Source organism: Staurois parvus, unplaced genomic scaffold (assembly GCF_062004578.1).
Source record: "Staurois parvus isolate SC_StPar_1 unplaced genomic scaffold, SC_StPar_1.0 ptg000630l, whole genome shotgun sequence".
In the NCBI taxonomy this organism is placed as follows: domain Eukaryota; kingdom Metazoa; phylum Chordata; class Amphibia; order Anura; family Ranidae; genus Staurois; species Staurois parvus.
In genome coordinates this window covers 1,338,629-1,364,334 of record NW_028318426.1, presented here as the reverse complement: position 1 = coordinate 1,364,334, position 25,706 = coordinate 1,338,629, and the positions used below count along the sequence as shown (strand labels likewise).

At 40.4% G+C, this 25,706-nt stretch overlaps 1 long non-coding RNA gene across 2 annotated transcripts in view; it reads left to right on the top strand.

The window, feature by feature from the left end:
* The window catches only part of LOC149449332 (uncharacterized), a 62,898-nt gene extending 39,471 nt beyond the window's left edge, over window positions 1-23,427 (top strand). For both annotated transcript variants that reach the window (XR_016315424.1, XR_016315423.1), the window contains exons 2-4: window positions 5,023-5,109; window positions 11,980-12,131; window positions 17,258-23,427. This is a non-coding gene — a long non-coding RNA (uncharacterized LOC149449332). The remainder of the gene's footprint in view (window positions 1-5,022; window positions 5,110-11,979; window positions 12,132-17,257) is intronic.
* Window positions 23,428-25,706: the final 2,279 nt, after the last annotated feature.

The following is a 25,706-nucleotide window of genomic DNA, read 5'->3' as shown; positions in this document are numbered from 1 at the left end:
GTCTCTGCGGCCAATGTATTGTCATAATTGCCCATATATTGTTGCAATAAAATGTTAGTAGCCCACGTGTTGTAAAGATTTGCAGTTTTTTTGCAAATTTATTGTCAGTGCTGTTTAGAGGATCATATAGCTATAATTTCATCACTTTAAGGTCTGCCACTATAAAACACCCCTAAAACACTGCACTATGCTACGCAAGTTATTATACCCCCAGTTCCTCCCTTCCAGCTGCATATAGGGATCACTAGGGAGCAGCTGTAGAAGAAGAGAGCATAGCCCACACCTCTTCCCCATTATAATCTCTCTTCCTACAGCACAAGCACGCTGGCCGATGAATGGTAGGAATGTCACTACTCCTGTCAACCAATTGGTGGATAAAGCCAAGTGGGAACACAGGAAGATCAAGTAATCAGACTTCTAAAACTTTTCAAGTATGATAACCCCACTTTTTTGAATCAAGTCTGAATATATTCTAACACAAAAGGCAAAATATGGTGCTTGGCATACAAAGCATCAGCTTCCCAAACAGTGGTCTGGTGAACATTGAAAAGGCCAAAATCTGTTTGTATAAAAATTTGCAAACTGGCACATGAACACTGACAGTGCTCAGAATGCCTTTCTGCTATGTGCCAGCTGCTCCCTAGTCAACAAGCAGTCATCTTACAGTATAAGGACTTAGAATGCCTGTCATGTTTTTATTGCTGCCCGCCCCCCCCCACAATTAGAGAGATTCACCCTCGCTACTTGTCATGTTTACCGTCATGACAGAAAACCCCTAATTTTGGGTTGTCCCCAGAAAAGTAAAAGCAGGGAGTCTTCCAATGGGGGCCACTAGTTCTGGTGACAGCCAGGAATTCCCTCATTTCAGGACCGGAAATGAAGGTACATCTACCCAATGGGCAGGGGTTATAACCCTCCCTTATTCTATCCAACATGAAAAAAAAAATATTGCCTTCAGTTCTACTTTAAGGGTATGTGAACACATATTTTTATTTAGTCACCATGTAAATTATTATAATTAAACATCATAAAAGAATGGTCAGTTAAATTTTAGTTTTTTCAGAATTTGGCAGTATTAACAGTTTGCATATAACAACGTTCAGCCACACTTCAGGTTTGTCCACTGTCAGTGACTCTTGTGGGAAGCAGGCTTTTCTCAGTGATACAAAGACTGCTGGCCTCACTAATGCAGCTGACAACAGATTAATCTGTCAGCAGTCAGCAAATGTGCCTGTTCACACTTGGACATATTAAATAAGATACAAAAAGTAATGTGGCGCTACTACCATATAAATCCTTCACATATTGACACACTGAATTTGCATAAATATAAGTGAAATAGTGCAAATGAGTGAACAAAGACCAAATCAACAATACATAAACCATGATGGACAACAGTGTAAAATTACCTCACACAATAGCATGTGTAACAAGTGCCAACCAACAGGTCCAATTAGGGACCAAGCTTAGGATGATAGTGCCCCAAATGATCCAAATAGATCTAATAGTGATCAACAGACAACATAAAAAGTCCAAAAAGGGGACTCAGCATAATTGCGTGCTGTAAAACATCCCACCAGAACAACCACACGAAAAAAAAAAAATCACAAGTGCATTCCAAAAAACATAATTAGGTCTAATCATGCAAAAAAATTTTTTTATATATAAACGCATAATACAACATTTAATATAGTGAAATATAGTAAAAAAGTCCGGTGAAGTGAAAAAACACTTATCAGCAATCAACAAAATAAAGTCCACATAAATTCATTAAACACAAAATGATGACAAGTGTGCGAAGATATCCAAAATGGCTGAATTGCCCGCTCACCGGGTCAAAGAGCCTTTAGGATCACTAATACTTGGCTCCTTAATACCCGGGACTCCTCCACAGCTCTCCACACTGGTCTCCCCTCAAGTACAGGTTCAAATACAGGCTCACAGGACAGCAGATCTCCTCTCCAGGCAATAAGATGGTAAATAGCCACGCAATCCCTCAGAAAATATAAGTAAATACTTGCATAGTGTAAAACCATTTATTCACTGATACAGCAGTAATAAAATCTAATATGCTCTCACATTATATCTCTTTCCCATCGCATTTAATTCAAACCTCAGATCAGATGTAGTTGCATGGGTGTCCAAGGTGTCTCAAGATGGCGTCCAACCAGAAGTGCGTCACCACCTAAGCTTGATCCCTAATTGGACCTGTTGGTTGGCACTTGTTACACGTGTTATTGTGTGAGGTAATTTTACACTGTTGTCCATCACGGTTTATGTATTGTTGATTTGGTCTTTGTTCACTCATTTGCGCTATTTCACTTATATTTATGCAAATTCAGTGTGTTAATATGTGAAGGATTTATATGGTAGTAGCACCACATTACTTTTTGTATTTTTTACTTGTCTATAGGTATATGACTGAATGTTGGCAGCTTTACCTCTGTGATTAGCTGATAAGGTTTTAGTTAGGAGCGCAGGTCGTCTATCACATTTATATATTTATTAAATAAGATACTTTGGCATTCAATGTTAACCAGGAGAATCATTACAACCAGGAGAATCATTACAATCATGAACAAATCTTGTGACTTGCGAGTTTTTACTCATTACCTTAGTAAATTGTGTAATGTTTCTTTTTTATTGAGCAACGCAAAGAAAAAAAAAAATTTTGCTCATGGAGGTTTGCTCAGGCCAGTCTTTTTTGTACTGGTTGTCAAATGATTCTTTGTTGCATCTAGTACACACGATCAATACCGCTTTCGAAGCGAGTGTACCATAATCTGATTGTTAGTACATAGCTTTACCTAAAATTATTCGGAGTGTCACGCACGAAAACCTTTCTTGTACGATACCAGATCGTACAATTTTTGTTTAATCAGTAGTTTTTGTCTGAAAATACAACACAAATACATTACATTTGAATTTTTATTTTGTCAAGAATACAAGAATTTTCTTAACTTTAGTAACCTCTTCACTTTCCATATGAGACTAGCATGAAAAAAAAAACAAAAAACCAACAGGCGATAATTCGTCTGATATTCACATCATGTGTACGGGGCCTAACTGCTGTTGATTGCACTATATCAATGACTGCATTGTCTTTTTCCAGGACAGGTTTCCTAAATGTAAGGTACAAGGAGATCATGCTTGCATAATGTCTGTTGATTTGACCACTTGTAGTCTTTACTATAAACCTGTGTGACAGGTTGACAAAAACCAGCTGAAATTGACAGTGTAGTCACACTAACAGGAAAGGGTCTGAACAAGATCAATAGGCATTACTTTATTAAGAGCAATGGATTACAAAATATTGGAAATAACACTAACACGTTAAATGTTATATGGGATTTAGTTATTAGGTTTGCATGCACTTTGAAAAATATGGACCTGTGTGGTTGGGACAGGGGAAACCTGTGATTCAGACCTCTTGCACATGGCCACAAGAGTGTCGTAGAGCACACATCTGGGCATAATTCTCTGCCCTAGAGTGACATAATCAGTCACTTCTGGCCTGAAAAAATCTCCCAAATGTGTGCTGTATGGACCTCTTGCAGCTGTGTGAAGAGGCTTTATTGGTATCTTTCCCAACTTTGCAATGGTACTGCCTCTTTATATGATGCAGTGTGGGAGATGGGTACATGCAGGACCTTTCAGGGTTCGTTAACACTAGCTTCACCCACTGAGGAATGATCCATCACATCTCAGAGCATATTTGACAGGCGGTGAGGAGGCATTAAGTCATCTTGTCCATGATTGTTTTAACCCCTAAAAACCTGCACCATCACACTAACTACGTGCATTGCAAGCGGTTGCAGCATGGCCCCATATGGTTGAATGGGCCATATTGCCTGCTGAACACAACAGGGGGAGAGTTTTTGCAACACCACAATGCAAACCATTGTGCCTGCCCGATGTGTACACCCCACCTACTCCTCTGCAGCTAAAGGGGAAGCGGTTGGGAGTGGTAAATACACAACTCAACCACGTTTTTAAAACCTCAAGTGTATACCTAGTCTTAGAGTGTCAAGGTAGTTGACTGCAAAGGAGATGACTGTTATAGACTGCTAGTTTCTTGGCTGTAATTCTTAACCTATCATTTTACAAGGCTGACCCTAAATGACACATTTTTCTTTTATCAGCTAGAGGACTGATAGAGAAAAAAAAAAACAGATTTCCCATCCACATATGCAAGGCGGATGGTGGAATTCTCCCCGCTATGCCATTGTATTCTAACAGAGGAACTGCGGTTAATCAATAAAAGCTCTTCCAACAGTCCCTGTCGAGATAGAACAACCATAGATGGAACAAAAGTCGACCAGTCCCTGTTGAAACAGCAGAATGTGCAACTTAAATAGTGAAGCTATAAGCTAAAAATCATAGCCAAATAATGGCAAATTTATAATAAGTCATAACTGGCATCACCTATATTACTAAAATGACAAGTTTCATTAGAAACAGAACTCCTGGATTTAATCTGTCGGTTTACTTCCGCTTTATTAAACCCATCGGTACTGTGCTGTATTACAGACCCAGCACCTCAAAAAAGACATATACATAACTGTTCTAAAAATTAGAAGCCAATAAGTTATGACCGCAAAAACTTGCAAGAAAGGAAATCCAGCTGAGATCAAAGATGAGAAATTAGGATCAAATCTTAAAACATGTATTCCAGTTGTTTACACATGCGGTTGGCACTGTCACACCTCTAAGAAGCAATCTTCTGACTCCGAGGCATTGCACGCAGTTTCAGTGCGCTCCCATTCGCTTGAATGGGTCGTATTCGGCGGGCGGCAGGATGAACAATTTTTGCAAAGTGAAGCATCATGGCCCCTGCGTGTGTACACAACCCAACCAAACCCTTACTTCACATCTACAAAACATTTTCAGATTTTGAAAGAATAAAAGTCTAAGCACAGACCTCTATAGAAGCAGCAGCAACACTTTTTATAGCTCACAAAAGAATGCAATAAGCTGCAGCCTATTACTTAAACTTTTTTTCTTCTCTGTCTCCAACCGCAGAATTAAAGCCAAGCCAAGCAAGAGATGTCGGCTTTACTACCCCTACACTGCCGCTTGCCTGAATATGTTCAGCAACCAGAAAATGAGGTCAGTGCTTGCACATATATGAGGCTTGTTCAACTCAAGCGTTGCCTTAAGAATCCCTCGTCACCTTAAACGACACTGGCTTTGTGCCATCACATACAATCGTTTATGAGTTCTCCTCTATTTTACTTCCCTGTTGGCTGGAATGAAATAGACATGTGCGTGTACATTAGGAGCAGTCAGATTTCATTATGAAGACAAGTCTATAGGTAGAGCAGACTCCTGGACAAGGCACCACTCACTCATTTACAACTCCGTAAAGCAATTAAGAGAGCAGCTAAAGATTGAAAGGTTCTTTTAATTATCTGTCAGGTAATATTTCTTGTTTATTACAGCAGAGCTTGGCCTGGCAGGGACAGATTACCTATAAAGCATAGAAACCTTTCTTATGGACAATCCTCTAGAAATTATTATTATACAGGACTTATATAGCGCCAACAGTTTGCTCAGCGCTTTACAATATAAAGGGAGACAATACAGCAACAATACAGTTCAATACAAGAGGGATAGGAGGGCCCTGCTCCTTGGAGCTTGCAATCTAGGAAATGGATCTAAATACACCAATTGTAGCATGTGTAGAATTAACATTAACTTAGCAATAAAGTAACTAGTGCCCAACTGGATGATATTTAGTGTGCCTACCACTGTGTTTCCCTAAAGATTGTTATAGCTGTTTTGTCATCCTTTTTTTGCCCCCCAGTGTTAAAGACTTCCTCTAGTCTCTTTCAGTCACTTGTTGTCCACATGCACTCGCTCCACATGATGGGCTGCATATCATTGCTCTTGACCAGCTTCTTGAAAGGATCAGTGGTGGACCATGCCTGCGCTATGTGGAGGGTCTCACTAATTGTAGTCTCCTCCATGGGTGTATGTGATAGGGATGACAGCACAGGAGCAAAATTGGGAAACTAGATCATGAAATGCTTGAACAAGCACCTTCATTGCAGGGTCACAAGGTATTCTTTAAAAAAATGCTGTATATTTGAAAAGCGTTTTTTTCTGCCAGAAAAACGCTCTCAAAAAAGCAACAGAGGTTTTTTTTTCTGCCTCTAATCCCCGAGCCTCTAGATTGCCTAATGTGCACTGACAAATAGGATAACAGTTGCTCCTACAGGTAAAACACTAAACTCTTCTAGGAGCAGCTTTTTTTTAAGCCAGTGTGCATGGAGCCTAAATCCTACTAGGCATTGAGAAGAAATTCTTCAGCTGCACTCTTAAGGGTCCAATCTGCAAAAGTGTTGTGGTAACAGGCAGAAAAACTAATGTTTTAGCATGTATCATTACATACGTAGTGCTACTTTCATTTTGAGCCAATGCACTAAATCAACGCACCCCCAACACACCTGCAAGTCTACACACCCCTGTTAAAATGTCAGGTTTCTGTGATGTCAAAAAATGAGACAAAGATAAATCATTTCAGAACTTTTTCCACCTTTAATGTAACCTATAAACTGTACAACTCAGTTGAACAACAAAATTAAATCTCTTAGGTGGAGGGAAATAAAAAAACTAATATAATATGGTTGCATAAGTGTTCACACCCTTTCACTAATACTTTGATGAAAAACCTTTTGATTTTATTACAGCACTCAATCTTTTTGGGCATGAGTCTATCAGCATGGCACATCTTGACTTTGCAATATTTGCCCACTCTTCCTTGCAAAAACACTCTAAATCTGTCAGATTGCGAAGGCATCTCCTGTGCACAGCCCTCTTCAGATCAGATTTTCAATTGGATTCAGGTCTGTGCTCTGGCTGGGCCATTCCAAAACTTTAATCTTCTTCTGCTGAAGCCATTCCTTTGTTGATTTGGATGTATGCTTTGGGCCGTTGTCATGCTAAAAGATGAAGTTCCTCTTCGTGTTCAGCTTTCTAGCAGAAGCCTTAAGGTTTTGTACCAATATTGCCAGTATTTGGAACTGTTCATAATTCCATCTACCTGGACTAAGGCCCCAGTTACAGCTGAAGAAAAACAGCCCCAAAACATGGTGCTGCCACCACCATGCTTCACTGTGGGTGTTCTTTTGTGCAGTGTTTTTGCACCAAACATATCGTTTGGAATTATGGCCAAAAAGTTCAACCTTGGTTTCATCAGACAATAACACATTTTCCCACATGCTTTTGGGAGATTTCAGATGTGTTTTTGCAAAATATAGCCGGGCTTGGATGTTTTTCTTCGTAAGAAAAGGCTTCCGTCTTGCCACTCTACCCCATAGCCCAGGGGTAGGCAACCTGCGGCTCTCCAGCTGTTGCAGGACTACAAGTTCCATCATGCCTCTGCAAGTCATAGCTGTAACTGTCAGTTTTGTAATGTTGCAATGCCTCATGGGAAATGTAGTTCCACAACAGCTGGAGAGCCGCAGGTTGCCTACCCCTGCCATAGCCCATACTGTATAAAAAATGCGGAAGATTGCTGTCGCATGTACCACACAGCCAGTACTTGCCATATATTCCTGCAGCTCTTTTAATGTTGCTGTAGGCCTCTTGGCAGCCTCCCAGACCAGTTTTCTTCTCGTCTTTTCATCAATTTTGGAGGGACGTCCAGTTCTTGGTAATGTCACTGTTGCGCCATATTTTCTCCACTAGATGAGAACGATCTTCACTGTGTTCCATGGTATATCTAATGCCTTGGAAATTCTTTTGTACCATTCTCCTGATGGACACCTTTTAACAATGAGATCCCTCTGATGCTTTGGAAGCTCTCTGTGGACCATGGCTTTTGTTGTAGGCCGTGACTACGAAAATGTCAGGAAAGACATACTAGAACAGCTGATTGCATGATTTTGATTGCTTAATTCTGAACACAGCTACATCCCCAGTTATAAGACGGTGTGTACACTTATGCAACCACATTATTTTAGTTTTTTATGTTTACTTCCCCCCTAAAAGATTTCAGTTTGTTTTTCAATTGAGTTGTACAGTTTATAGGTCACATTAAAAGGTGGAAAAAGTTCTGAAATTATATATCATTTTTTTACATCGCAGAAACCTGACATTTTAACAAGGATGTGTAGACTTTTTATATCCACCGTAATTTGTAATAACTTACTTCACTTTCATATTTAGGTTAACATAACCCACTCAGTACTAGAAGAGTAGACTAGATCAGACATTCTCAACCAGGGTTCCTCCAGGGGTTTGCCAAGGATTCCTTTAGCTGTGGCTGATTGGCCTCCTGTTTGATGCAGCCTATATTTCTCTAGACAAAATCCACTTGACAAAGCCAGCAGCATGGCACCAAATATCTCTATAGCTGTCAATACAAGTGAAAATCTGACCACCACCATAAAGGTTGCATCCTTCTTATGGACCAACGTATGGAACAATTTTCCCATTGGCCCCCAATAAACTGGCCTTAGTAAGGTTTCCCTGGGGTCTAAAAATTATTTTAGGGGTTTCTCCGGGGTAAAAAGATTGGGAAAAGCTGCATTAGATAGTGAACAGAAATGTTTGGCATCTGTGTTATTTAGAAGATGAATATTTTCTGTTACCTTCTTATCCGATACAACAACCTGCCTGTCATTTATCCTACTCACTATGCACTGTTAATGTTGCTGTAAACAGACCTCAGTGCAAAATAAAGATGGCAACAGGAAATTGTGTACGTACACATACTCCAACAAATTCACACAAGACATCCATCACTGCAAGCATGTGCAGGTAAAAAAAGGATGATTATACTTACCATAAAATCTAATTATTGGAGTCCATTGAGAAGTACAATAATATACTAACTCTTGGATCTATGGATTATATGCAGCTGTCTACAGAAGGGAAATGCTGGAAAACAGAAAAACAGTTGAAGGCCCTCACACTAGATCTCCAGGCTTACCTGTAGGTATTGTAAATATCTCCTAAACGTGCACTATGTAGAGCACCGGCGCAAGTGCTTGAAAGGAACGGCATTCCCGTGCTGTTCCTTCAGAGCTGTGTGCCGTAAAAAGCATGTGTTTGGGAGTGACATCATCACGGTTCAGCTATTCACCGGTGAAGATGGAAGCCCTGTCTGTGGTGATAGAATGTAGCTGGAAGGCTTTGTTTTAAGTCAAGTTTCACATAATGTGCTAGTATGCACTGCACACTAGCACATTATGGCAATGCCTTGCAGGTTTTTTGTTTTTTTTTGTAAAAAGGTTGTGGTTTACTACCGCTTTAAGTAAATGCTAGTGTCCTGGAAGGACACTTTCCCCATCTTTTTTCTCTTATTCTTTCTTCTTAATTTAGGCCCTATTCACACTAGCAGAACAATCGCATCCACTTGTCTGTTTTTCAGGCAGACCCAATTGGACTCACCAGTCTCCTCTATAGAGCGTAAACAGACATGTGTTTGTTAACACCCGCCAACATCCAATCCACTAAAAACAGATGGATGCAGATCCACTTCCCATCCGTCTAGCGGATCGGATGGCAGTTGGGTATAAATGGACAGGTAGCTGGTTTTCAGGAGAGTGGGCTGGGTCTGTGTTTGCTCTGCATAAACTTTGCGAACACGGACTACCCATCCACTTGCTCAGTGGGGATCAACAGACAGATCCCCCACTGAGCAAGCAGACTGCAACGGAGCCCGCCCCATGTGGAAGGGACCTTACTCTGAAGTTTCTTTATCTTCAATCAAGAGCTGCTGAATTAAAAAATCTCTATACAGCAGCTATCCAGATTGGCTAATCTTCGGCATAGCCTTGGAGGTCCTACCCAGACCCCGCTGATTTGAAGATTATGGGACCTTCCTTCAGTCTAAGTGATGTGAGTGATAACTGTTGCTCAATAGAGTTGAGGAGCAAGCATCCAATCCATCCAAAAACTGAAGCCTGGTGGTTAGGGGCAGGGCTTCAAACGGACAAAAAATGTTTGTAACTGCTCTCAGTTCAGCTTAATTATATGAGCAAATACTAAAAAATTATAATACTGACTCCCCTGGGGGTTGAGGAAGTGTGTGTGCAATGTTTGTAGGTCAGCACGACAGCCTAAACCAGTCCAATAATACCCTTAGATACAGTTAGGTCCATATATATTTGGACACAGGCACAATTTTCATACTTTTGGCTCTGTACGTCACCAGAATAAGTTACAACGAAACAATCCTAATGAATTTGAAGCGCAGACTTTCAGTTTTAATTCAAGGGGTTGAACATAAATATCAAGTACAAATTTTAGGAACTGCAACCATTTTTATACACAGTCCCTTCATTTTCAGGGGCTCAAATGCAATTGGACAAAAGAATATAATCATTAAAAAATTTTCATTTTTAATATTTTGTTGTGAATCCTTTACTGGTAATGACTGCCTGAAGTCTGGAACCCATGAACATTACCAAAGACTGGGTTTTCTCCTTTCTGATGCTTTGCCAGGCTCTAACTGCAGCTGTCTTCAGTTGTTCTTTGTTTATGGGTCTTTCTACCTTTAGTTTTGCCTTCAGCAAGTAAAATGCATGCTCAATTGGGTTGAGATCAGGCAACTGACTCAGCCAAAGCAAAATATTCCACTTTTTTCCTTCAAAAGCTCCTGGGTTGCTTTTGCAGTGTGTTTTGGATCATTCTCCATCTGTACTGTGAAGTGCCGTCGATTCAACTTTGCTGCATTTGGCTGATAGAAATAATGAAGCAGTAGCCAATGAAACAGCTTTTGATTCAATTGTCCAATTACTTTTGGTCCCTTGAAAAGGGGGGATTGGCTACTCTTAAGAGCTGTAATTCCTAAACCTTCCTCCAATTTGGATGTACACACCCTCAAATTAAACCTGAGAGTGCGCACTTTCAGCCCATATCCATTATATAACTATAGCTTGAATATATTTTGGTAAATACCTGAAAAAAACTAAAATTGTGCCTGTGTCCAAATATATATGAACCTAACGGTACATCAATTCTCCTGGCAAGCACCAAACTGCCAGATCAGGCCTATAAGCATGTTTATACATCTGATATATTAAGCACCACAAGGGTCATTCTCACAAGCTTACTAATAAATTGACTGGCTACATACAAACATAGGTAACTGTTGTCCAATTGCTGGTTTAATTAGCACCGATGTACCATAAGAACAACTGCGACTATGGTGAGCACTTTCTATGCTACCCCCAGAAGCTTTGAATGCATGAGTACTCAGATGCCATTAGATGTAATTTATTTATTATTCTTACATAGCTCCATCAATTTACGCATCGCTTTCCATATATATTGTACATTCAAATCAGTCCCTAACCCTCAAGGGGTGTACAATCTAAGGTCCCTAACTCACAATCATACATACACATTTAGACAGGAGCCAAATAACCTACCAACATGTCTTTGGAGTGTGGGAGGAAACCAGAGTACCCGGAGGAAACCCACACAGGCACAGGGAGAACATGCAAACTCCAGGCAAGTGGTGCGTGGTTGGGAATCGAACCAACAACCCTAGTACTGCCAGGCGGAAGTGCTAACCATTTAGCCACTGTGCTGCCCTAGATGTAATAACATTGGTAAGCACAAGAATCTAATTCATCTTCCTACATGATCATTTACTGGAATGCTTTAAAAGACAAAGAATGTATACAGTATTTGCGGACTACCGCCAAAGTGGGTCATATGACAATTCATCGTTAGACTTCGGCACTCCATATACTGTTCAGCCCCACTGAGAGAGGTTAGGTTGGTGACTGAATTATAATGAAACAGCTTGAATCTTTAACAAGATCTATACCTCATCATAAATAAGATCACTTACAGAGCAATCTTTAAGAAGCAAGAAGCCCTGCTGAGAGCAGATAGGCAGCATCAGAGACAACACAGGGAGGGTTCCCCTAAGCTAGTTCTTTTATGTGGTAGCTTTTGAACAATCGGTTTGATTAAGATGCATTCTGTGATGGAATCATGTCCCTCTTTGCTTTCTAGGTTCTGCCATTCCGAGTTAACAAGTACCTGGCACAGTTCGGAGTGTGTGCCCCAGCTATGGCTGAAACGGTGAACTATTATTGGACAATGAAAGGGTCTTGTCTGAACTCTGGTCCTAGACAACTGGCAGCAAGCCAACTCACACAAGGGCGGTATGTCAGACACATGATGGGGGTGGGGATCACTGGCAATCAGGACAGACTCATTCAAAGTCTGTAATGGGTTAAATGACATTCCAGACAACACAAAGCCACTGAGCTCACTTCACCCATTTCTAGGCTGTGCTCTGGAATACTGTATACATCAAATCTCTGTTGTTCATAGGACTTTTTCCTTTTTTTTTCTTTTTTTTTAAATGTAGAGCAAAGATGAACATGTTAATAAAAGCTCTCTCTTTGCTTCCCTTTCAGTGGCTGTTCACAATAGATTTGCTAACATTGATTTTGTATCCATGGGCAATGCTGAGAATTCACGCTTTCAATAGGACCTGTTGACCCGAGTTTGTTGCATTGTAAGCATGCCATATGTTGCATTTTACATTGACCTGAATGTTACCATTTGTGTCACTAATAGTGGTGCACCGAAATAAAAATTCTGGTGCCGAAACTGAAAATTCAAAATGCACTTGGCAGAAAACCAAAATGCACAGTTTTTAAAAAACAATATATATTTTTTGGAAAAAAATACACTTTGATTAAAAAAAACAATATACCCCAATTGTTTTGTAAAATATGTAACAGGATGTTACGGCAAGTAAATAGATACCCAACATATCACGCTATAAAACTGGACGCACTCGTGGAATGGCATGAAACTGCGGTACTTAAAAATCTCCATGGGTGATGCTTTAAAAATTTCTACAGGTTAGTAGTGTAAAGTTACAGAGGAGGTCTAGTGCAAGAATTATTGCTCTTGCTCCGACGTTCGTGGTGATACCTCACGTGTGCGTTTTGAACATCATTTACATATGTGGGCATGGCCTACGTATGCGTTCACCACTACGTGCACATAGGGGGACGGGGGCACTTTAAACTTTTTTTTTTTAAATGTATTTAATGTTTTGGGGTTTTTTTGCACTGTTCCTTTTAAAAAGAATTGTAATCACTTTTATTCTTATCACAAGAAATGCATGCATCCCTTGTGATAGGAATAATTAGTGACAGGTCCTCTTTATGGGACCAATAAGACCCCACATCTCTCCTCTGAAATGTAAAGCATTGAATCAAAAAAGCATTGATCTAGTGCTTTATAAAAAAAAAATAGCCGGAACCGGAGGTGACATCACTCCGGTCGTCCAAGGGCATAGAGATGTGTGGCGGCCATCTATCCTTTGCCCATCTCTATGCCCAGCGCTGGGATAGATGGTTTCTCAGATAAGACTGAACTACTGAGCGACGGCGGCGGGCGGCTTTCAGGGGCGGGGTTTTTTCGGCACCTGTAAAGGTGCTTTTTTTTTAAAAGTTTGGCCGACAGCCGAAAGGGGTGTATCAGCTGAAACGTTTCGGCCACCAGAATAACCTCTGTCTTATAAGACACAAGCTGGAGAGGCATGACACAGTTTGTGACTGGCAGAAATCCACCCACACCATGTTATTTCCACAAATAATAAAAATTTGATTTCAAGCATATTATTTATATGCTGTTTGATATTTATTTTTACTCTGTATTCCAAAGGCTGTTTTTTTTTTTTTTTTAAAGTAACGCAGCGTCGTAACACAAAAAAATGGCCTGGTCGGGAAGGGGGGTAAATCCTCTGGAAGGCAAGTTGTTAAATGATGTGTGTTTAGTATCACTTTAAGACCATTAGTAAACTCTGGCCAATGTGCAACAAAACTGATCAGCACGTGGCAATGCAAAGCTCACTACCTAAGTCATGAATCCAGCCTCAATGAAAGTATAAAAATGGCATTCTTTTGGTTTACTTGAGAGTTTCAGTACACAGCTAAGTTATGGATCATGCTAGAAATGAGTTACCACGTGTGACGGAAGTGTAGGCAGGACAGAACACACATGGAGGATGATAAACACACAAAGTTTTATTGATATATGGGAGACATTCAATCAGGATAGGAAGGTAGCATCCGGATACCCAAAAAAAGGGGAAGAGAGGGGTGGAGCCCAAAACAATTGTAATCCGGCCCACTGTAGGGTGATTTGGGTAGCGATGGCCCGAGCAAGTATTAATCCAAGCGGGCAAGTCCGGCAAGGGTAATAGGGAGGTTCAATGGGCAATCCAGGCAGAAAGAATAGGAAGTTTCACAGACACTCCAGGCAAGGTAAAATAGGGGGAGTCATGGACAGTACAGGCAGGGAGGATAGGGAGGTTCACAGACAGTCCAGGCAAGGGAAAATAGGGACACTCACGGTTTTGGCAGGAGTCACCTCTGGCACACACAGCGGGCAGCAGGCAACGATACTCCTTGGCACACAGCGGGTAAAAGCATTCCTGAGTATTCCTGGGCACATACAGCAGGCAGGTAGCTGTACTCCTTGGCACACAGCGGATAACAGGCTGCAGGTAACGATACTCCTTGGCACACAGCGGATAACAACAGAGTATTCTTGGGCACACACACAGCAGGCAGGTAGCGGTACTCCTGTGCACACAGCAGGTAACAGCTGAGTATTCCTGGGCACACACACAGCAGGCAGGTAGCGGTACTCCTGAGCACACAGCGGATAAGCTAGCAGAGTATTTCTTGGCACACAGCAGGTAACAGGCAGCAGGTAACCCTAGCCCCAGGGATCAACAGAGTGCTCACTGCGGATGTCTGCGGGGGTCTGACCTCAGCTCAGACCTCCCAGCAGCAGCTCACGGTGATCGTGATCAAAGACACGGGCTGGGTCCCGCTTCGGCCTTCTTAAGACGGAGCAGGACGCTTCCCGGTTCCCCCGGCAATGGCCAGCCCAGCATCGCGTTGCCGGGGCAACGAGGCACGCCCCAGACTCTGGCTGCGCTTTAGGGAGCGCAGCCTTTGTCTCCGGCGGGCACAGAGTGTGGGAAGCCTCGTGCCCACGCTGCGCCCGCCGGGGGGACGCGCGGAGACACCCCGGTGGCCTGCAACTGAGATCCTTGGTGGGGGGGCCCCGGCTCCTCGGCAGCTTCGCGGAGGAGAGGTGCTACCCGCACCACAGGGGGCATTTCCTCCCGTCCTGCATAGCCTTTGATGTAGGCTGCAGCAGGACAAGAGGAATCTGGAAGGGGGGAGGGAGGGATTGAGCAAAAGGGACAGAGGGACAGCAGGCAAGGGGGGTGGGGGGTGGACCGTGACAACATGGTATGTCGAAATGTATTGCTTCATGATAAAGCGGAGCTCCACACAGAAGGGGAAGTTCCGCTTTATGTACTGGCCCCCTGCTCCCTGTGAGGAATTGGCATCTTTGGGGAGTGGGTAACTGATTTTGACAAGTACCCGCTCCCACTTCTGCTGCGACCAGCTACGCAATTGGAATGCAGAAGTTGTCCTCCCCTCTCCTTCCTCCCTGTAGTCTTCTGGGACACGTGAAAGGTCCCAGAAAACTACAGGATCATTAACAAGACACAGCGCTACTCACGCATATGCAGTGGGCACCCAGACAGATGTCCACACTTAGGATCCCAATGCTGGGGAGCGAGGACGGACAGTGAAATTGGCTGCGGTGAGTACACCATGGGATCAAGGGACAGGTGAGTGGCTGTTTTTTACAAGTCAGCTGCTTAAGTTTTTGTAGTTTTTGTTTTTTTACGATTGACTGGAGCTCTGCTTTAAGTACCACATTCAATTCTCTTGAATGCAGATGCCAGCATACAAGACTTTTTTTTTTTTTTACAATGCATAACATTATATTCCATTGGATGTGTATTAATGCCCTGAAAACGATGCATTTTGTCTGTTTTAAGACTGGTGGAGGTCACTTTACTTCCAGAAATCCAGTGTTCTATCTTCCCAACCAGCTACCCTATATATTATGGAGATGAAAAGAGAGGGAAGTGTCCAGCAGAAAAGAGGTGGGCAGGACTAATAATACTTCACTGAATGTTGATTCAGCAAAGGTGTTGTATTATTCATTACAGGTACTAAACCACTTGCCAGTCACCCACAGTAATTTTACTGTGGGCAGGCGGCTTGTACAGGCACCGTCACATACCTGTACATCAGCACCTTCTTCCAAGTTCTGTGCGCCCACACCTTCCCTCGCCGATACCTACTGTGACTGGATTGGACACAGTGGGACTTTGTCAGCAGATTTCATCCAATGATTCATGACCGAGACCTGCTGATCCGCTGTGTCCAATCACAGCCCAGAGCCCTGTGTTGACAAACACACAGCACTCTGAGGGGACCTTCTGTCAGTTTCTCCTCCCTGCAAAGCAGGGAGAAGAAACAGTTTTTTGTTTTTTTTTTTAGTAAAAAGCAGCACATGCTACACACATTAACACTAGTTAGACAAACACTCAAGCCCTTCATTACCCCAAGATGTTAATCTCTTCCCAGCCAGTGTCATTAGTACAGTGACAGTGTATAGTAGTATCACTGGTGATGTCAGTGTCAGTCAGTCAATAGGTCTCCCACCCAGTATCAGATTGCCCACCGCACTTTCACAATTCCACTTTAAATTACTGATCACCGCCATTACTAGTATAAAAAAAAAAATTCCAGTACATATACACCATCGTTTGTAGACACTATAACTTTTACAAAAATCAATCAATATACACTCATTGGGGTTTTTTTTTTTTTACCAAAGACATGTAGCAGAATACATTTTGGCCTAAATTTAAAAGTTAGGAAGAAATTAGATTTTTTTTTTTTTTTAATTGGATAAGGTTTATAGCAGAAAATAAAAAAATTCTTTTTTTTCCAAAATTATCAGTCTTTTTTAATTTTATAATATAAATAAAAAACTCAGTAGTGATCAAATAGAAAAGGATTTACTATTTGTGTGGGGAAAAAAAACACGCAATTGCCAAAGTAGTGTAGTGTTGAATAGTAAAAATGCCCTGGTCATGAAGGAGGTAAATCCTTCCGGTGGTCAAGAGGTTATAGTTATCTGCTCAAACAGGAAGTTTGGAACATACCATATTTGTGCAGATCAACATGGTTTTACATTTTTAAAGAAATAAAACATGGGTAAATGTGCATGTATTGCATTTTTTTGCCTGAACCTACAATTTTAAACTTTGGTTATACTGACTCTGCATTTTATGAATTTTGAAAAAGAACCATACCTACAGCTAGAGTCTAAATGACCCATGCTTTTGTCCCTTTTTTATCTACATATATTTTTTCTTTTGCAGGCTCATCACCTAAATATAATTGATGATGTACAAACATGTCAGTCATCAAATACCATTCGTAGACGATCCAACAGACCACACAGCAAGTGAAAGTGTTCCATCTCTCCGCTGGAAACTTCAAAATGAAATAATGGACCCCAGAAAGGCATCATCTTGTACTTATATAGCAGAAATCTCTGGTTTTGAATGAGTTAACGCTTTCCGATCCATCTGAGCTCCCTGTAACTAAATCTCCGATGACCTAATTGAGCTGCTGGAATGTGCTGAACTCGACAGACTTTCCTCTTCTCTAATAGGGTGTGGATCTCGTTTATTCACACAAGCCCCCTGATGGCTTCAGAGAACATTCAACGCTGTCGGTGAGTTTGAGAAAGTGTAAAAATATAAACCATCGGCCGTTGACTGTACCCTGAGGCTCTTCATTGCACAAAAGAGAAAAAAAATGACAACATGAGAAGAAGTGATCAGAGCAGTCACCTCTTACATACTCGAGATCTGGGCATCAGCGGAGGTAAGTTATGCTGCACTGTCATGTCCTTAATAAGCCAACACAAAATAAAATCCCCCACAAGATAAATATCAATACAAAGGATTTACCAAACAATTACTATTTTTTTACCAATTTGTATAATGTGAGTCTCAAATTTCTGACAAGTGAGAAGCCTCAGATATCAATATGAAAGTAAAAAAATGTCTCCACTCTAAGTCTCAACATCTCAGGTCATTAAAACATATGCTAATTATAATGCCTAGTGTACAGGATAAGAAAATTGGATGAAAAATACAGTTTGTCCGATAATCTGATTGTTAGTACACAGCTTTTGAGAGTCGATCACGACCGTTCATACAATATTATCTGAAGGGACAATAACGAAAATTTTACTTGATAGGTAACAGAACGAACAATTTTGTGAATCCAGGAGGAGAGGCGAGATTTAGGGTCATGTGACCGCCATGATTGGCTGTCACAGCGGTCATATGATCGGAACGGTTCCAATCGCAAGCAGACATTTGGAACTTTCCGTGAGGCACTAGTAAATGTGTTCGGAGCATGCAGGGAACGCGCTCTCGACACAAGTTTTCTTTGGGTACACAAATATGTGGCCTCTCGGAGTCCAGCCCCAGCCACTGACAGGACTCAGATTTGTGTACAGTCAGTTCCAGCAAGTTCATTATTGCAGTATTCGTCCGTAAAAAAGTGAGTGACCATGACCGCGCATGCTTTGAAACAAAAGGATAAATTACATCATTGCGGGAAGTTGTAATCTGTCTTACGAGAATTTTCGTAACTCTAGTATCTTATTTGTTTTTCTATACGAGACTAGCATGCAAAAACAAAAATATTCCATCCAATATTCTCATTGTGTGTACCAGGCATAAGGAAGGCAGGGTGATATTTTGCAAAGTACAACAAAGATTCAACAAACGTTCATGATTATAGATCAGTGTGTTATTCAGAAAACAAATCTTTTTGGACAGTATGGAATTTTTTTTGTAGACTATTGGCAGATTTGCAAACTGCATCTCAGTTTAGTTTGAAAATGTTCAAATCTGGATCATGCTGGTTAACAAATGGATATGTATATGGTCATTATAGCTATATGTGACTTAAAATTATACTTTGGTTGCTATTATAGCCAACAAAACCATTGTTTAGTGCAGCTCTCCAGCAATAAATTATCTCTTTTTTCACTGGCACAGACATCTAATCATTTTTTAACCAGAATAGTTTGAGATATCTTAAAACAGGAGAAAAGTAGTTAAAACCCTCAATGCCGTCTCTCATTACAAACTTACTCCAAGGTCAACATAATTAGGGAGAGTCTGTTGGATTCTGCAGTAATTAGGCAAAGGGAGAACAAGGCACTCCATTGATTCAATTTAGTGCATAACAGCAGCAGAGTCTTAAAAGAACATTTGACGCCTCCAGCACTACCATCCTATACCAGGAGGCGACGCTGTTACCCATTCTACACAACAGCAGGAACTAGGGACTTTAGGGCCAGTTCATACCACAACATCCTCCAGATCCGTTTCCGGATGCGTTTTTAAACACTTTTTTGATGCATTCTAGTATATCTTTGATGCATTTCCAGATGCTTTTTTCCTCCTTTTTTGGGTTCATTTCAATTGCAAAATCTTTATTTTCATCAAGACAATGCTTTTCCTTTGCTTCCTTTTCCTGTGTTTTTCACTAAACTGAGGTCCGGTATGTTTTACAGTTCCAATACAGTTCTGTGCAGGAAAAAAAAGCAGTGTGTTGCACTTTTTTTTCTGGCACTGCTCTGATGTGAGCTATGCCACTGGAACCCATATAACCTACTCTCCATGCTTTTTTGATGCAGAAAAAAAAGCAGTGCATTGCATGTGGTGTGAATGGACTTTTACAGTTAAGATGGAACCATGTAGTTAATATATACAGTATGCATGTATACAAAGCACTAAAGGTTTTCAGGAAGTAGAGTAGGAGGAACAGTAAAGGTCGACGAATAAAACTTAGTGATATACAATACAAAAAAAAAAACTAAAAGCCTACAGACAACCAGCTCGATTGAGTCTCTGCATGAATATGATTCATTTCATATTCTGCCCTCTTAATTAGTTTGAAATCCTCTGAGGATGTCTTTAGACCCTGAAAATTAGACATGAGCCTCTACGGCCCAACGTAACTCGAGATGCAGCTAAACCCTCATATTCTGCAATAAGCCAGACTGAATGTAATCTTGAAGCCATATTATCAAATCACGGGGGGTGAAACTATTGAGAAAACAAATAAGATATACATACAATCTATGTGTGAAACATACAGAACACAAAATAAGCTGCGGATGGCAATAAGCCCATGCTCACCAGCAATGCTGCCTGCAGAGGATGTAAGTTCAGTCCACAACATGTGCTGCAGAGAATCATGGCTGGTTCTTTCCCTCAGTTCTTAAAATGGAGTCAGCTTCCAGGATGCACCCGTTTCCTTTTCTTAGATTGAAGGAGTTTTTTCTATTAAGGCCAAAAAGTCTCTAGTTTCGGTAATGCAATGAACTTGTTCTGGGCTGCATTTAGTGGCAAAATGTATTATTGCAGGCTAAATGTTCTTTTGGGAGGCAAAACAGCCAGGTTCACTATGAATACACCAAAGATCAATTTAATAATTCTAGTTAATTCACCATAAAAACATCTAATCTAGACAAAAGACAAACACGGCAGGCTTGTCCTTTATCAGGCAGATGCAACTTTTAAAGCCCCAGTAGGTCAGAGCTATACCATTACAAGGTATACTCAGAATTAATATTATACCATAACGTATACCAATTTTTATTTTAAGAAAGAAAATGTCAACGTCTTGTTAAAATCCTTCAAACTAGTGTCCCAATTTTCCATTTTGCAAATATAAAGAAAAGTTTGTTTTCATTTAAGGAGGAAAGCAACAACATGAAAAGGATTAGCTGGCCAGGTAAGTGCAAAAAATGAGTTCACCAACACATTTTGCTTCAAATTCAATATCATGGATGAAAAACCTATCAACCAATACAGATCTGAATTTATGCAGATTTTTTTCAAGAAAGAAAGGTTTGGCTTAGAACAAGCTGTAATACATTATATGCAGAATTTAGGTTAAAAAAATAGGCTGGTTGATGAAAAATGAACCTTAATGGACAATGACATCTACACACCCAGCAAACAATAATGGCTGCAATCAACATTCATTGCTGTCGGTGGGTTGTAGTTTAGAATAGCTCATTGATCAATGAATGCAAACTGCAGACCACATATCAAGAGGGTGAGATGGACGAAAACACTGATTTGCTTCGAATGGACACAACCTCAACCAGATCAACATGGATACAGTTCCAGAGAGACATCCAACAATTCTAAAGCAGTCATGAAGCAAACTGATCATGTGAAGACGTATGCAAAGCATCGAAACAGTTGGTATATTTTGTAGTGATAATGTATACATTAAAGTATAAATTCAACTTTAATAACATTTTACAGCCGTATTCACTATTAAAGCAGCAGCCTCCGCACCTCCCTGACCCTTCATTGTAACAGTGGGCGGTGGAATCCTCTCTTCAAATCTGCTGTCACAAAAAAACAGAGCGGCTGGCATATTGGCAATCAGGGTAATTGATACAATGCCTTGTTATTTTGCATCCCTTCATCCTATGTTGCTCTACATATAACAGCTAACAAAATGCCCACCACTATGCCCAGCTGAGTCTGTCCAGTAGAGCATCCCTTCATAGATATCCACTTCTGGACCAGCAACGTACCCGTACGTCACTGGACTTGCGGTGGTTATACCGAAGTGACCCCAGTACTGTTTTTTTTTTTGAGCTGGTGGTCGGCTCTCTTGCGCAAGCAATCTGACAGGCTACGTAGCCACTTGACTTCTTGTACAAGCAGCAGGAGGTGGCGGACATCCCGTCTCTTGGGATCTCCCATCCCACCAGGATTCCTGAGCAACAAGCCGTCACATCCGTCGGCTGGCTGGACAGCTGAAATCGGCTCTCCTTTTTTGTAAACCGGAAGCAGACCTGACATCACTTCCAGTTTACTCAGAAACTTTCTGCGCCATTTTTAAAATCTGAAAGCATTCAAAAACACCTGTCTTGGTGTTTTGGAATGCTTTAAGTGCAGAGGTGGGATTTGGGGTCATATAGACTTTAGATCCCTTCATAAAAATACATTCCTTTTGGACAGCAATAAAAGTGATTAAAATAAACAAATTTAAAGTGACAATGTAAAAAAAAAAAAAAATTAATAAATTAAAATACCCCCGCTCCCCCTCGCTCGCATGCAAAGGTGAATGTTCGCATCAGTCCTGCACACAGCGATCGTCCAACACATGTAAGGTATCGCTGTGATCGTCAGATCACGGGGAGTAATTCTAGTTCTAGGCCTCCTCTGTGAATCTAAAGAAGTAACCTGTTTGTCGCCATTGCATGATGTTGCGGGTGTGCCTAATTTTAAAGCGTGACATATCTAGTTACTCAGCATAACTTCATCTTTTATATTTTACAAAAAAATGGGTTCTGTATTGTGTTTTTGTGCAATAAAATTTAAAAAAAATTAAAATTTTTCCCAAAAATTGCATTTGGAAAACTGCTGCGCAAATGCCGTATGACAAAAAAATGCAAAAACCATCAATTTATTCTCTAGGGCCTCTGCTTTAAAAACATATATAATGTTTGGGCGTTCTAAGATGTTTTCTAGCAAAAAAAATACTGGATTTTAAAATATAAACCAAAAGTGCCAGAAATGGCTTGCGGTGAAGTGGATATATGAGCATACCTATTATTAAACATACTGTTTAAAGATGAAGAACAATGGTGTCAGAAATTGTGAGGGTAGAAAACTGGGTCTGGAGGTTACTTGCCTTAGGCCTCATTCACACCGGATGTAAAAAGTGCTGCTAACAATGCGTGCTGGGTCTAGTTCTGCATGCATCTGTATGCAGCATTAAAATGAAATGTGCCATTCAGACCAGCTGGGTAGGAGGCCATTATGTGGCGCTGCATTTGGCAGCATAAAAATAATAGAGCAGGGATGCATCCGTGGGCACCCTGTCTTTTAACCGCATATACACGTACAAACATGAATTAGAATTTGTAAACGCGTCTAAATGCATTTAAAAGTGATGGATATAAACATGCATTAAACGCAATGGAAAGAAACACATCTAAAAAGGATGATCCAGCAGGATTCTTTGTGCCCCCCGAAAAATGCACGTCCGTGTGATCAAGACCTTACTCTTTGGATTAAAGCTTCCACGAACGCCTTGGTGCTATCTGTGATACAACAGGTACAAAATTAATTCACCTAAGAAATGCCTATTAAACTTTGATCTGCTCTTTATCCAAATTAGGTAATAATAAATACAGTCTTGCTTAAAAAAATACACACGGCATTTCATAATGTCATTTCTTTATTGAACAAATGGTTTTAACAAACAAGATCATTGATCCTTTAAGAGACTGCTTCTAATCTCAGCTTGTTACCTGTATGAAAGACACCTGGTAGCCAGAAATCCTGCTGAATGATAGGGGATCAAATACTTATTTCCCTCATGAATATGCAAATCAGTGCATAATTTGTTAGACATGCATTTCTTTTGATTTTTTTGTTGCTATTCTGTCTCTCAGTGTTACAATATACCTACCTTTCGATTTTTAGACTGATCATTTCTTTGTGAGTGGGAAACATTCAAAATCAGCAGGGGATCAAATACTTATTTTCTTTACTGTATGTGAATCCTTTATGCTCCATAACAAGTGAAACATGCTTTATTAGGAAAAACCCCAAACATTCATAATCAAAAGATTCTGCTAATTAGACCTATTTAATAGTTCTGAAGTATTTTGGTCTGTTCATTTATGCAAAAAGGATTCAGTTAATGTACATTTTTAGAAAATGTTATATATATTTTTTTTTGTACTGTCACCAGTGAGTGTCTCTGATCACCACCACACCACCAGTTAATTGATGACGCCGTACTGCACTGGTATCAGTATGTAAAAAAAAAAAAAAAAAAAATTGTGGAACATTGTATTTTTAATTTCTTCATTTTCCAAAAAATTATGACAAAAAATTACAACTTCAAAAAACTCGCCATGCCTCCCACTAAATACCTTGGACTGTTACTTTGCAAAAAGGGGTCATTTGGGGGATATCTGTACTGTCCTGACATTTGTGGGCCTCAAGAAATTAGATTGGCCATCAGTATTTGATTGATCAATTTTCAGATATATACCATAATTTGTGGACTAACTTTTCTACAGACTAATTAATACATCTTGGCCTAAATTTATGAAGAACAATTATTTATTTGCAAAATTTATAAGAGAAACAAAGAAAAATTTTTTTTTTTTTTAATTTGTCTTTTCTTGTTAATTTAGCAAAAAAAAAAAAAAAAAAGGTGATTAAATACCACCAAAAGAAAGCTCTAGTTGTGTGAACAAAATGATAAAAATGGAGTTTGGGTACAGCGCTGTATGACCAAGCAATTGTCATTCGAAGTGCGAAAGTGCTGAAAATTGGCCTGGGCAGGAACAGGGTAAAAGTGCCCTGTATTGAAGTAGTTAATCAGCTGATGCACTTGCAGTGCTCTAATGGGGAAAGTTGAAGTGTGCATCCCTTTAGAAGTATTTAACCCCTAGTCAGTGAGACAATCACACAAGCAGGAAATTAAATTTCTGGGGCAGTTCTGTACACCAACTGCATACAGCAGACTTCCAGGGAGCCATATTGCATTGTGGGAAGAAATCTGATCATTGGAAGAGAGCAGGTTCAGCTGTTAGCACAGCTAGAGAACTGACCACGCTGTGCTCTCCTGCCTAGTGTAGTCATTTTTTTAAACCAGGAAAGCAGAGAAACTGGCAGGAACATCAGGGATTTCACACAAATGAAGCAAGACAAAAGGGAACAAGGTACTATTTAGCTGACAGATAGGGTACATTTTCTTGATACAATTTGAAATTCAGTTGTTCCTGAGTGATTGGAAACCATCCAGGATTTTAGAAAGCCCACCGTTAAACTTTCTCCTTCATGCCCCAGTTTCAGTGTTTCTCTACAGTCATTTATCCAGAAACTGTATATTTAGCAGAATGTCCAACTTTTGTCTCATCTGTCCACAGAAAATGGACCTAACAGTGCTGGGTAAAACTGAATATTCACCTTCACTAATAGTAAGAGGAAAGTCTTTAACAGAATGCTGTTGCATGAATCGGAGTCCCTATTGGAAGAATTTCCCCATATTTCTCTTGGCAGCTATAGAATTTTGGGTTTCCCATCACTTTTTGTCCCACTAACAATGGTAACCAAGCCAAATCGAGAGGGGAACAGATAGCATTGTAAATCTGACGTTCTAAACCTTCCTACCCTATTCTTTCCAAAAGCAAAAAAAACTAAATTTCGGCTAGGTACACTAGTGTCTCATCTGTTGAGGCTCATATTGCCTACTGCTGCACCAATGTACGTAGAATACTCATTCCTAAGGAAAGTTGTAATGGTGATCAATTTCTAGTCTATCGACCTGACTGGAATGATGGTGAAAAGAGCTCCAGAAGTCATTCTCTAGGAGTCTGCTCACAAAAGCCAGGCATTTTGCAGCATTGCTTTCAATATGTCCTGTTCACACCTACACATTACATTGCAGTGTGCTGTGAAGAGTACCTTATGTTGCACTTTAGATGCACTGACCTGAATCTCATCATTCAAGTCAAAAGAAAAAAAGCTATAAAGTAACACACACAGTGGATTTAATTCCTTGGGCCACTTCCTGACACTTGTTTGAATTGAATAAGTGCCTTGGAGAAGTTAAGAAATCTCTTCAACGTTACAGAACAAGTCTAGCTGAATGTTACTAACTACTACTACCTCAATGCTAAACCTGAATCCGAGAGACTTTGAAAACTATGCTTTAGGAGCCATTATAAGGCATTATTACTGACCT